The sequence below is a fragment of the Oncorhynchus keta genome, chromosome 4 (assembly GCF_023373465.1).
Source record: "Oncorhynchus keta strain PuntledgeMale-10-30-2019 chromosome 4, Oket_V2, whole genome shotgun sequence".
Taxonomy (NCBI): domain Eukaryota; kingdom Metazoa; phylum Chordata; class Actinopteri; order Salmoniformes; family Salmonidae; genus Oncorhynchus; species Oncorhynchus keta.
The window spans coordinates 9,114,281-9,127,248 of record NC_068424.1 but is presented as its reverse complement, the minus strand read 5'-3'; the positions used below and the strand labels follow the sequence as shown (position 1 = coordinate 9,127,248).

General features: G+C 45.2%; 1 protein-coding gene across 4 annotated transcripts in view; it reads right to left on the bottom strand.

Moving 5' to 3' along the window:
• Positions 1–12,968, bottom strand: part of LOC118372902 (netrin-G1-like) — an 808,457-nt gene that overhangs the window by 347,175 nt on the left and 448,314 nt on the right. The window lies entirely within an intron of this gene.

Below are 12,968 nucleotides of genomic sequence, written 5' to 3'. Positions count from 1 at the left end.
AACTCTCAAGTGAGGAATTCAAGAGAGACACCACTCAAGTGAGTGAGTTCCTAGTTAAAAAGTCCAACAGTAGCTTAACTAGTGCACAGCCTGCTTATTCTGTAGCATCCAGGTCTTGTTCCGTTCTAAACCAGAGAACCTTGTCAAAGGATATTTGTGCGGATTCTGCTGCCTTTGGCATCATTGACACATTTGTGGAAGACTTGCAGAGCTTGGCGCAACCTGCAGAAGTAGAGGAGAGAGAACCTGACCTCCAGGAAAATGCACAAAAGCGAAAGAGCAGGATCTGGTCTGCTACCACTAGTTTATATAAAAATATTAAGAAGACATTAAAGGGCTTCACCATTCACCGGCGGAGGTCAGACGTGCAGAGAAGAATGTCTAGCCATACACCCACAGAGGACTCTGAACATCTTGTGACTGAGGAGTACCTTGGTTTGGCAAGCCAGAACTTGACGCAAGCTAGTAAGAGTGTGCCTCACTTGCCCAGTTTGAACCAGGAAGTGACTCTACACAGGGGTGTCAGCGAGAGTTCAAAACTTCTCTGGACTGAAACAGACGAGGGTCTACTGACCAATAGTACCAAAGAGGTAATTTCAACAATCTTGACCTCATGCGAGGATCAGACATCAAATGCATCTTGCTTCTCCACAGTAGGAAATAAAATATCTGATATGTCCCTTGAGGTCAACATATTGGTAGGTGGTGTTCTGTCTCAGCTGAAGGACATCTCCTTGTCAAGGTCCCCAACACCATGTGAAGACATGTTTGAACGTCTCCAAGGTTCTACTGAGCGAACCTCTCCAGTAAGTCTAGATTGCAGCACGGCTGCCTCCAAAGGCATTGCATCTTCCCACAGTCTTTCAACAAAGAGCCTCCAAAAACGTTCTAGTCATGAGTTCCAAACCAAAGCTGAGAAAGGAGTGAGTGAGGTCATCTCTCGATCATTTAACATTGTGGAGGAAGGTACAACAGATAAGTACCTCCAGTCTGTATCTACATCCACCACATCTACTGATATTATACAAACCATAGTGAAAGACCAGCAGGAGCTCCCCCAGACCACCCAATCATCTGACATGGTATCTGGAACCTCCCTGCTCACCACTGGACAGGTTTCTGAGAAAAGGATCCGGTCTGTTGCTCGTAACATCTACTACAGTCTGCAAAGTAAGATTACGGAGTTTCTCAGAAAAGATCTTCAAAGATCAGACACAACACTTGGTTCAATCCAAATCTTTACATATCAAAGCAGTCCTGCATCACAAAGAGCAAGTCTCGGCCATCTTGAGGTCAACCAGAGCAGTGTTACACCTGGTGGAAACGATGCCTGTGTGGACATTCCGCACAAATTACTATCTAAAACCACTGAGCTCTCAGGATCCATGCTGGAGGATATTGACACGATCCGTTGTAGGAGTGCTGACAGCCAAAATACAAGAAATACCTGTTCTTCACGCTCCTCCATCTCTCTAACACCTACTTCAAAATTAAGGCAGTCGAAATGGCACTTTGCCTTACCCGGGACTCCCATCCCCACTGAGTTTCCTGCTCAGATTGACTTTCCCATTGTTAGAAACACAATCATTGAGGACTTCTTTCACACAGAGGACTTACTTCCTGTAAACTTTGTGGACAAAGTCAGGCAAGCTGCTGGGGTGGTAGTGGACATTATGGTGGAAAATGTTGAGAACACACAGGAAGATGGACAGGGTGCTTCTCATCTTGATGACCTCCGATCTGCTGTTAGGAAATTGAGAAAAATCATTTCCACTTGGACCATCCACATTTTCAGTCATGAATTGGTGGATAAAGTGATAGCCCTTCAGGACAGCCACAGCACTCCACAGGTCTTAACATTGGAAGCAGCCAAAAGTGCTTCAGACTCCATTCTTTCGAGGATGAAATGGGGAAAGGAACAATGTGCCATATCCAAGGAGCTCTCCTCTCAGCTTCTCCAGATATTTGCTGAAGAGACAGTGAAGTGCTTCCTGAGACAGTGGTCAGATGAGTATGAAAACATTAACTTTGATGTTTCAGTCCAGAACGATCCAAAGACTTCTACTTGCATGGTCATTCTTCAAATGATCACCAAAGCCTGACACTATATACCTTCTAAGCATGATAGTTGGCTCATGATTTGATTCAGGACTTGTTAGGGTAAACCAATAACAGCTTCTAACCCCAAGTCATAAGACTGCTGAACAATTAATCAAATGGCCACCGGACAAGTTCAACTGTTTTATTATTTGTTACTTTAGTTTATTGGGTAAATATTCTCTTAACTCTTCTTGAACTGCACTGTTTGTTAAGGGCTTGTAAGTAAAGTATTTCACGGAAAGATCTACACTTGTTGTATTCAGCGCATGTGACAAATTAAAGTTTGATTTGATTTGACTATATACCTTCTAAGCATGATAGTTGGCTCATGATTTGTTTGTACTGAAATCTATTCAGGGAGGATAAGGGTACATCACAGGCAGTGATGTCGTGGTAAAACCATTGACTGGTAAATGCTGATTGCCGTTCAGGATTAAAGAAGTAACGCTCCCTATACTCTCAATGCATCTTCCACAAAAAGTGGGTAAATGCTTGAACCAAATAAAATAAAAAGTGTGTAAACAGCTTTTACATGTGTTCCCACCACCACCACTGATTATAGGAGGCTTCTGACAGTATTCACACCTTTCATAAGAAACCTCCAGAGAAATATTCATATTCACCGTAGCTGTCATTTAAACTTGGACTAACCTGGCCAAGGCCAAACAGTATATGGCGTTTTCTCTGGGTGTGCGGTCGCAGTGGAGAGAAAAGGCCTCCAGTGAGGTGGTGAGTATCTGGGCGGAGTTTGGCGAGGCAAACACAGGTCTGAGATTGGTGTCTCTAGAAATGGGCGGGAGCGGGACTCTGCTCCTCCATTGGTTGCTGTTCTGATCCCCAATCTCATCCTCCTCACATCCCTTCCCTCCACATCCCCTCTTCTTCTCTCTTTCATCCCTCGTGGCCACAGGGTGTAGCTTCGGTAGTTGAAGAGGTTTATCCTGGGATGCCAGGGCGCGGAGCGGGCAGGATACATGAGATGGGCAGTTGATGGGGTCAAACGTCGAGAGGCTGTGGACATCACCCTGATACCCGCCTTGGCCTCACTCCTCCTGGGCTTGGAGGACATCTTGGGGAGGGTGAAGCCGTCCACCAGGACCGTGTCGCCCACCCTGGTCCTGAACGGAGCCCTGTTGAGGCCCATGCAGTGCCTGGATGCTGTCCTCCTCTGCCCCAGCCTCACCCAGCCCTTTATCTGGAGGTATGTCCGCATGGGCAGGGCCATACCTGGGAGGACCACCACAGAGCACAGCTTGGTGGCCAGGTGACTCACACACTCCCTGTGGCCGTACTGAAGGGCGATCCTCAGGGGGTTACGACCCTGGGGATCCCGACAGGCAAGGGTCAGAACGCTGCTGGCGATAAAAAGTTTGAGGATGGTGAGCTGGCCGCGCTCGATGGAGGCGACAGCGGGACACTTGGCGACGTCGGGGTGGGCCGTCTGGTGGCACCACTCACGGTAAGGGTGAACCCCCACCGGCTCAATGACACGCACCCCCCTCTCCAGCAGCCAGCCGGCCAGGTCCAGGTGGCCCAGAGAAGCAGCGATGTAGAGTGCCACCCGGAGCTGGAACCTGGAATAATACAGAATCAATGTATTTATAACACGTTTCAAGTTTTTTTTGTCAAGTTCACAAGATCCAGTGGGTTATAAAACAGTACAGTAAAAAGCTTACTTACAAACTCTTTCCCACAATGCAGTATTAAATATCAGGGTAAGAGAAAAAACATATGAAGGAAAAAAACACGAGAATATAAGCGACATACAGTACCATCATTGTAAGCTACATACAGGGTCAGTACCATCATTGTAAGCTATATACAGGGTCAGTACCATCATTGTAAGCTATATACAGGGTCAGTACTATCATTGTAAGCTATATACAGGGTCAGTACCATCATTGTAATTTATTTTAATTTTTTATTTTACCTTTATTTAACCAGGCAAGTCAGTTAAGAACAAATTCTTATTTTCAATGACGGCCTAGGAACAGTGGGTTAACTGCCTGTTCAGGGGCAGAACGACAGATTTGAACATTGTCAGCTCGGGGGTTTGAACTTGCAACCTTCCAGTTACTAGTCCAACACTCTAACCACTAGGCTACCCTGCCGCCCCAAAAAACATATGAAGGAAAAAACACGAGAATATAAGCTACATACAGGGTCAGTACCATCATTGTAAGCTATATACAGGGTCAGTACTATCATTGTAAGCTATATACAGGGTCAGTACTATCACTGTCACAGTCATACGCTGGACCTAGTTTTGTCCCATGGAATAAATGTTGTGGATCTTAATGTTTTTCCTCATAATCCTGGACTATCGGACCACCATTTTATTACGTTTGCAATTGCAACAAATAATCTGCTCAGACCCCAGACCATCAAAAGTCGTGCTATAAATTCACAGACAACACAAAGATTCCTTGATGCCCTTCCAGACTCCCTCTGCCTAGCCAAGGACGCCAGAGGACAAAAATCAGTTAACCACCTAACTGAGGATCTCAATTTAACCTTGCGTAATACCCTAGATGCAGTTGCACCCCTAAAAACTAAAAACATTTCTCATAAGAAACTAGCTCCCTGGTACACAGAAAATACCCGAGCTCTGAAGCAAGCTTCCAGAAAATTGGAACGGAAATGGCGCCACACCAAACTGGAAGTCTTCCGGCGAGCTTGGAAAGACGGTACCGTGCAGTACCGAAGAGCCCTTACTGCTGCTCGATCATCCTATTTCTCTAACTTAATTGAGGAACAATCCGAAATTCCTTTTGATACTGTCGCAAAGCTAACTAAAAAGCAGCATTCCCCAAGAGAGGATGACTTTCACTTTAGCAGTGATAAATTCATGAACTTCTTTGAGGAAAAGATTATGATTATTAGAAAGCAAATTACGGACTCCTCTTTAAACCTGCGTATTCCTCCAAATTTCAGTTGTCCTGAGTCTGCACAACTCTGCCAGGACCTAGGATCAAGAGAGACGCTCAAGTGTTTTAGTACTATATCTCTTGACACAATGATGAAAATAATCATGGCCTCTAAACCTTCAAGCTGCATACTGGACCCTATTCCAACTAAACTACTGAAAGAGCTGCTTCCTGTGTTTGGCCCTCCTATGTTGAACATAATAAACGGCTCTCTATCCACCGGATGTGTACCAAACTCACTAAAAGTGGCAGTAATAAAGCCTCTCTTGAAGAAGCCAAACCTTGACCCAGAAAATATAAAAAACTATCGGCCTATATCGAATCTTCCATTCCTCTGAAAAACTTTAGAGAAGGCTGTTGCGCAGCAACTCACTGCCTTCCTGAAGACAAACAATGCATACGAAATGCTTCAGCCTGGTTTTAGACCCCATCATAGCACTGAGACGGCACTTGTGAAGGTGGTAAATGACATTTTAATGGCATCGGACCGAGGCTCTGCATCTGTCCTCGTGCTCCTAGACCTTAGTGCTGCTTTTGATACCATCGATCACCACATTCTTTTGGAGAGATTGGAAACCCAAATTGGTCTACACGTACATGTTCTGGCCTGGTTTAGATCTTATCTGTCGGAAAGATATCAGTTTGTCTCTGTGAATGGTTTGTCCTCTGACAAATCAACTGTACATTTCGGTGTTCCTCAAGGTTCCGTTTTAGGACCACTATTGTTTTCACTATATATTTTACCTCTTGGGGATGTTATTCAAAACATAATGTTAACTTTCACTGCTATGCGGATGACACACAGCTGTACATTTCAATGAAACATGGTGAAGCCCCAAAATTGCCCTCGCTAGAAGCATGTGTTTCAGACATAAGGAAGTGGATGGCTGCAAACTTTCTACTATTAAACTCGGACAAAACAGAGATGCTTGTTCTAGGTCCCAAGAAACAAAGAGATCTTCTGTTGAATCTGACAATTAATCTTAATGGTTGTACAGTCGTCTCAAATAAAACTGTGAAGGACCTCGGCGTTACTCTGGACCCTGATCTCTCTTTTGAAGAACATATCAAGACCATTTCGAGGACAGCTTTTTTCCATCTACGTAACATTGCAAAAATCAGAACTTTCTGTCCAAAAATGCAGAAAAATTCATCCATGCTTTTGTCACTTCTAGGTTAGACTACTGCAATGCTCTACTTTCCGGCTACCCGGATAAAGCACTAAATAAACTTCAGTTAGTGCTAAATACGGCTGCTAGAATCCTGACTAGAACCAAGAAATTTGATCATATTACTCCAGTGCTAGCCTCTCTACACTGGCTTCCTGTCAAAGCAAGGGCTGATTTCAAGGTTTTACTGCTAACCTACAAAGCATTACATTGGCTTGCTCCAACCTATCTTTCTGATTTGGTCCTACCGTACACGTACGCTACGGTCACAAGACGCAGGCCTCCTAATTGTCCCTAGAATTTCTAAGCAAACAGCTGGAGGCAGGGCTTTCTTCTATAGAGCTCCATTTTTATGGAACGGTCTGTCTACCCATGTCAGAGACGCAAACTCGGTCTAAACCTTTAAGTCTTTACTGAAGACTCATCTCTTCAGTGGGTCATATGATTGAGTGTAGTCTGGCCCAGGAGTGGGAAGGTGAACGGAAAGGCCCTGGAGCAATGAACCGCCCTTGCTGTCTCTGCCTGGCCGGTTCCCCTCTTTCCACTGGGATTCTCTGCCTCTAACCCTATTACAGGGGCAGAGTCACTGGCTTACTGGGGCTCTCTCATGCCGTCGCTGGAGGGGGTGCGTCACCTGAGTGGGTTGATTCACTGTTGTGGTCATCCTGTCTGGGCGCCCCCCTTGGGAGTGCCGTGGCGGAGATCTTTGTGGGCTATACTCAGCCTTGTCTCAGGATGGTAAGTTGGTGGTTGAAGATATCCCTCTAGTGGTGTGGGGGCTGTGCTTTGGCAAAGTGGGTGGGGTTATATCCTTCCTGTTTGGCCCTGTCCGGGGGTGTCCTCGGATGGGGCCACAGTGTCTCCTGACCCCTCCTGTCTCAGCCTCAAGTATTTATGCTGCAGTAGTTTGTGTCGGGGGGGCTAGGGTCAGTTTGTTATATCTGGAGTACTTCTCCTGTCCTATTCGGTGTCCTGTGTGAATCTAAGTGTGCATTTTCTAATTCTCTCCTTCTTTCTTTCTCTCTCTCGGAGGACCTGAGCCCTAGGACCGTGCCCCAGGACTACCTGACATGATGACTTCTTGCTGTCCCCAGTCCACCTGACTGTGCTGCTGCTCCAGTTTCAACTGTTCTGCCTTATTATTATTCGACCATGCTGGTCATTTATGAACATTTGAACATCTCGGCCATGTTCTGTTATAATCTCCACCCGGCACAGCCAGAAGAGGACTGGCCACCCCACATAGCCTGGTTCCTCTCAAGGTTTCTTCCGAGGTTTTGGCCTTTCTAGGGAGTTTTTCCTAGCCACCGTGCTTCTACACCTGCATTGCTTGCTGTTTGGGGTTTTAGGCTGGGTTTCTGTACAGCACTTTGAGATATCAGCTGATGTACGAAGGGCTATATAAATAAATTTGATTTGATTTGATTATAAGCTATATACAGGGTCAGTACCATCATTGTAAGCTATATACAGGGTCAATACTATCATTGTAAGCTATATACAGGTTCAGTACCATCATTGTAAGCTATATACAGGGTCAGTACCATCATTATAAGCTATATACAGGGTCAGTACTATCATTGTAAGCTATATACAGGGTCAGTACTATCATTGTAAGCTATATACAGGGTCAGTACTATCATTGTAAGCTATATACAGGGTCAGTACTATCATTGTAAGCTATATACAGGGTCAGTACCATCATTGTAAGCTATATACAGGGTCAGTACTATCATTGTAAGCTATATACAGGGTCAGTACTATCATTGTAAGCTATATACAGGGTCAGTACCATCATTGTAAGCTATATACAGGGTCAGTACCATCATTGTAAGCTATATACAGGGTCAGTACCATCATTGTAAGCTATATACAGGGTCAGTACCATCACTGTTGATAGTAAGTCTATCATACAGTTCAGTGTGTAGATGTGTATTCTGACCTCATCACAGGTCTCTCTCTAGACAGGTGTCGTTGGACGGTCAGTCTGTGTCCCAGGAAGCAGCCTCTGAGGAACCCCGCCCACCCATCCCAGGTGTCCAACCGTAGAGTAGCCCCTGGGAGACAGAGACACATGCAGGTTGTCCTCCTAGTTGCCATGAACCAAGAATGTGTTCCATACAGTCCATTTGTCTCTGTGTTACATCCATAAGGTGTTGAGCCAGAGGACCATTGATCTACTGCACAAGGAAGGCCATACCCAGGTCAATGGCGTAGTCGTGCAGCCGGTTGCAGTCGTAGAGTTGCAGGCCGGTGGGAGAGCTCAGTCTGAAGGACCTGACGGGAAGCTCACACTGCTGGGACACCAGGGTCATGAGCCTGGCCACAGACGTACTCAGGAGAAACACAGTGCCCGAGACTGAGAGGGTCTCCCCCGTCACGGCACTGAACACACGCACCACCGGCTCCCGCTGAAGTATAAGACCATGGACATACAGTAAATTCACCTGTTTTACATAAATACCTGTTGTGTTTATACACCGAGTAAACAAAACATTATGAACACCTGTTCTTTCCATGACAAAGACTGACCAGGTGAATCCAGGTGAAAGCTATGATCCCTTAATGATGTCACTTGTTAAATCCACTTCAGTGTAGATGAAGGGGAGCGGACAGGTTAAAGAAGGATTTTTAAGCCTTGAGACAATTGAGGCATAGATTGTGTATGTGTGCCATTCAGAGGGTGAATGGGCAAGACAAAATATTTAAGTGCCTTTGACCGGGGTAGTAGGTGCCAGGTGCACCGGTTTGTGTCAAGAACTGCAATGCTGCTGGGGTTTTTCACACTCAACAGTTTCCTGTGTGTATCATGAATGGTCCACCACCCAAAGAACATCCAGCCAACTTGGCACAACTGTTGGAGGCATTGGAGTCAACATGGGCCAGCATCCCTGGGGAACGCTTTCAAACACCTTGTAGAGTCCATGTCCCAACGAAATGAGGCTGTTCTGATGGCAGAAGGCGGGGTGCAACTCAATATTAGGAAGGTGTTTCTAATGTTTGGTACACTCAGTATATATAAGTTAGGAGTCATATAATTACAGGGGTAAGATGAAGTGGCTCCTTTGCACTGATCTTAGGTCTGGTGTGTGTTTTTACTGCTAATGGTAAAGGTTAGGATTTGGTGAGAGTAAACTGATCCTAGATCTGTGCCCAAGGGCAATTTCTATCCAGAGACAAATCAAAGGTCCATGCTATTTAAACTTAGAATCTACCACCATCTCGTGGCTCAAATTTGTAACAACATTTTCTAATTAATGTGCTGAGTTTTGTTCGATCACATTGAACACTAATCTGGGTGCAGATTAAATTGACCACTAATCTGGGTGAAAATTCAATTGAAGACTAATCTGGGTGCAGATTAAATTGTTTACAGAAATATTATGAATATGTATTTCACCCAAAGGGCCTCTTCTCCTACTATACGGCCTGCTGTGATCTACTGTACTCTGCTGTGCTCTACTGTAGTCTGCTGTAGTCTGCTGTAGTCTACTGTAGTCTGCTGTACTCTGATGCACTCTACTGTACTATACACCACTGGGTATACAGATTCTTCAGATACTGTTAGCGAACACCAGACTGAGGTGGAGGCGATTACATGGGGAAAAGGTTTATGACTGTAAGGGTGTTTGGTACAAAGGCAACACTACATCGGGCCACATTTCAGCTCAGTGCAATTCTACATAATTTTACATGACTGCAGACTTTGGCATTATCTTTTTTTAATCCGCACAAATAATCAAAATGGCAGGCTACTTTGACACTGACAAACTTAGTATCTGAGATCAATAAAAACGACATTGTCTTGAATCCATCAATAGCCTATAGGCCTAGGTTTGTGGAGAAACATATAGTAGGCTACAATATGAGGAGGAAATTAGTCCTAAAAAATGCTTTCCAGTTTCACTGACTCACCCAATGATGCGCAGCTCACTCGCTGGAGATTGTCGATGCGCTCGTGTCAAAAGCCTCTCTGTTTTGTAAAACAATGTTTGGGAGTTGATCAAATATTTTGGTAGTCTACAGCATAGTCTTATCTTTTCAGCAAGAGTCATTGCTTTCCAATCTGTGTTTTCCCTCGATTGGATTTAAAATATTACAAAAGGTCTGTTTTGTCTGCCTGCTGTTTTTCACTGACAGATTTGCCTCGCGTTCCCGACTGTAGGCTATTCTTTGTTATTGGGCTACAATCCGCAGCGAGGTCCTCTGTAGCTAAATTATAGGGCTTCTCATGACGTATTAGGCTATTCTGAATGATTTAATTTATTTCTGAACAGACAGCAGTAAATCCAAAACTTTAGAAAATTCCTCCAGGACCCTTCATGCAGCTATGATTCTATAAGGAAACAAATGATGAAGTGCAACTCTGGAGAGATGAGGGGGCAGGATAATTGACGAAGAGGCAACTCGAATGAACTTTGAAAGCTTTTATTATAATTGTTACATGGCAAAAGGTGAAAATAATTTTTCGCATGGCACGAGAGGTACCGGATCCGGCCAAATAGGTTCGAACAAAGCAGTCCAGAACGGAGGTGCTGGGATCCTGTTCTGGCATGATCCGGAACCCACTCAAATTAAGCACTGATTTGAAGTACCTAGGCCTCTACCTACTGAGTATAAATATTATTAAACTAGATTCAGTGGGCTTGTCATTCACAGTACTGATGAAAAATCAAGTATATTTGATCTAAATGTGGATATACGAGGACATCTAGTGGTCACCGGATTTTTTTTAAAAATCATGCAAGCTATCTTTTGTACGAGCATGCGATGCCATATATTTGACGCGGTATTTATTATTCAACATGTATTGTCATTGACTGGAACAAAATATAATTGTATGAGCTATGCCTCTGTGTCCCGGCGTTGTTGTACCCCTCTACTAGCTGGCTTGGTGGGGCGATCTCGTTCTGTATTCCTGCTTCACTTATATTCAATGTTTCGTCATGCATTTGTGCATGCACGCTGTTACAACGGTCATATCCGTCTTGCTAATTTAGCTAGCTCATCAACCAGTATTTTATTCGCTTTTTCTGCACGATAGCACTTATTAAAGCCTTGCAACTCATGGGGACCTCACTGTTATCACGGGTCATCGAGCTAGCCCTTATTTGGCAGCAGGGTTGCATCGGTTTCCACTGGATTTGACAGCTTGTTAGGCTGGCTAGCTAGGTAGCTAATGCGACCTATTTATCATGTAGCAGCCTATGCTGACTAGCGTCGCTAGCAACTAGCTAACATAGATAAAGTTTAGTCGTTGGTCCACAAAATCAAACAAATGGTACTGACCTGATGACAAAATCATGTTTCGAAAATTTAGTAGCTATTTATGTTGTTGTTTAATGACATTGCGAATATAATATTTTTTTACATTTAACTACCGGTATGTATTTAATCCGGTTTCGGCATGAGAAAAGTATTAATCGCAAATTCCAGCACTAACGGATACCGGGAAATAGAGAACCGGTCACGAATGCGGAGCCACGCCTAAAATAACATGTGACCACAAGGCGTTTGTGACACATTCTTTGCGTTCCAATTTTGTCATAATTGTCTGTAGGTTCTAAATTGCTTATGAGCTTGGCTGCCCTTCAGAAAGTAGCTGATTCTTGTACTCTACAGCTGTATTTTCCTGCAGTTACCAATAATACTAGCAACAAAACAGATTTCATTCCTTAAAATGATATTGCCAGATGGAAGAAAGTAATAAGGTAGGCCTAAACTGTAATAAGATATACCTTAAAGACTGCTTGTGTTTAATCCTGAATCCTTGGTGTCTCTAGAAATGGGCGGGAGCGGAACTCTGCTCCTCCATTGGTTGCTGTTCTGATCCCCAATCTCATCCTCCTCACATCCCTTCCCTCCACATCCCCTCTTCTTCTCTCTTTCATCCCTCGTGGCCACAGGGTGTAGCTTCGGTAGTTGAAGAGGTTTATCCTGGGATGCCAGGGCGCGGAGCGGGCAGGATACATGAGATGGGCAGTTGATGGGGGTCAAACGTCGAGAGGCTGTGGACATCACCCTGATACCCGCCTTGGCCTCACTCCTCCTGGGCTTGGAGGACATCTTGGGGAGGGTGAAGCCGTCCACCAGGACCGTGTCGCCCACCCTGGTCCTGAACGGAGCCCTGTTGAGGCCCATGCAGTGCCTGGATGCTGTCCTCCTCTGCCCCAGCCTCACCCAGCCCTTTATCTGGAGGTATGTCCGCATGGGCAGGGCCATACCTGGGAGGACCACCACAGAGCACAGCTTGGTGGCCAGGTGACTCACACACTCCCTGTGGCCGTACTGAAGGGCGATCCTCAGGGGGTCACGACCCTGGGGATCCCGACAGGCAAGGGTCAGAACGCTGCTGGCGATAAAGAGTTTGAGGATGGTGAGCTGGCCGCGCTCGATGGAGGCGACAGCGGGACACTTGGCGACGTCGGGGTGGGCCGTCTGGTGGCACCACTCACGGTAAGGGTGAACCCCCACCGGCTCAATGACACGCACCCCCCTCTCCAGCAGCCAGCCGGCCAGGTCCAGGTGGCCCAGAGAAGCAGCGATGTAGAGTGCCACCCGGAGCTGGAACCTGGAATAATACAGAATCAATGTATTTATAACACGTTTCAAGTTTTTTTTGTCAAGTTCACAAGATACAGTGGGTTATAAAACAGTACAGTAAAAAGCTTACTTGCAAACTCTTTCCCACAATGCAGTATTAAATATCAGGGTAAGAGAAAAACATATGAAGGAAAAACACGAGAATATAAGCTACATACAGGGTCAGTAC